The sequence below is a fragment of the Myotis davidii genome, unplaced genomic scaffold, assembly GCF_000327345.1.
Source record: "Myotis davidii unplaced genomic scaffold, ASM32734v1 scaffold621, whole genome shotgun sequence".
Lineage (NCBI taxonomy): Eukaryota > Metazoa > Chordata > Mammalia > Chiroptera > Vespertilionidae > Myotis > Myotis davidii.
Window position 1 is genome coordinate 382,085 of NW_006291207.1, and position 1,730 is coordinate 383,814.

The following is a 1,730-nucleotide window of genomic DNA, read 5'->3' on the forward strand; positions in this document are numbered from 1 at the left end:
TCCCCAGTAGGGAGTGTGCAGGAGGCAGCTGATCGATGTTTCTCTCTCATTAATGTTTCTAACTCTCTATCCCTCTCCCTTACTCTCTGTAAGGAAAGAATAAAATAAAAAAAAATAAAAAAAAAATAAATGTATGCATACCTAACAGCAATTATTAAAAATATGCAAAGCACTTACATTTACAACTTATGATTTTTATACAGATTTTCAAAGTAAAAATCAGATTCAGATGGAAAAGGACTTTTCCTGTTTATCGCTCATTTCTCTAATTCTTCCTTTTTTGTCATAAAATTATATTCTCTTGAACATGATCTGTCTCTACATAGTGATGCATTTACCTCACTAAAGAAAACATCAGATTAATCTGTTTTATTTTAAAGTAATTATATGCACTCATTTTAATTTTCAGCAAATCTATTGGGAAAGACAGGTGTATTTATATTATGTTCTATAAAAATTATTTTTGATTCTTAGTCAAATTTAAATCTTCAGTTAACTCACCTCTATTAACTTTCAGTTAGTTTTAAATATTTAAGTGAGACACATATTTTCGATATTTAAGTAAATCATGTTTTTATAATCCGTTTCTTGATAATGATTATTAAAACTTAATTGCATTTCTGAATTTTAGGTATTTTTTAAGTATCTCATTTACCTTGAAGCCAATTTTGAGGTTTTTCTTCTTTAAACCTCTTAAACATTGAGCCAGCATGGGCCACAGCATAAATGACCTAAGTTAGGAGGAGCAGGAGCAGCTGAAAGGCCGGTTTATTCAAAAGAGGAAGTGGTATATATGCCCTGAGCGTTTCAGATTTTAACTTTGGAATAAAATACACGCTAGAAAATGCACATCAGCTGATAAAAAGTCTCTGGTGTCCCTATGCGGTGTCCTCACGCTCTCTGTTCTTCAGAATCAGGGTTTCTTAAGTGACTTCCAGCTTCAAAGACCTGTCCGCATTAAACATCAGATTACTCTGTTTTATTTTAAAGAAATGACATGCACTCATTTTAATTTTCAGCAAATCTATTGGGAAAGACAGGTGTATTTATATTATTTTCTATGGATCTGTCCGTATAAAAACATATTTTTTGTGTCTTAACACGGGGTAGTGAGACCTGCTTGGTGAGACAATAGTTTAAAAAATGGTGGTACGGACCAACAACTTGGATGTGCTAGACTTTTCATTCTATATTAAACAGAAAATTGACCTTTCTTATTACAACTTTAAAATTCTGAGTGTGAAATAAGACCTTTATAGAATATTCTACTCTTTCTTTGTCTGATAAATGTTTAGATAAACATAGTGAATTTGTTGTTCTTTCAAAAATATGTTTTTATTGATTTAGGGAGTGAGGAAGGGAGAGGGAGAGAGAGAGATAGAAACACCAATGAAAGAGAAATATCATTGATCAGCTGCCTCTTGCATGCCCCCTACTGGGGATTGAGCCTGCAACCCAGGCATGTGCCCTAACTTGGAATAGAGCTAGTGATCCCTCCCAGAACTGTTTTCTATATCCCATAAATTTTGGGTTCTTGTGTGTTTATTTTCATTTGTTTTCAGAAAGGTTTTAATTTTTTGCTTGATCTTATTTGTAACCAATTCATTGTTTAATAACATAATATGTAGCATCCATGTGTTTAAACGTTTTTTGAGTGTTTACTGTAGGTGATTTCTAATTTCATTTCATTATGATCTGAGATGTTTGATATAATTTCAGACTTCTTGATT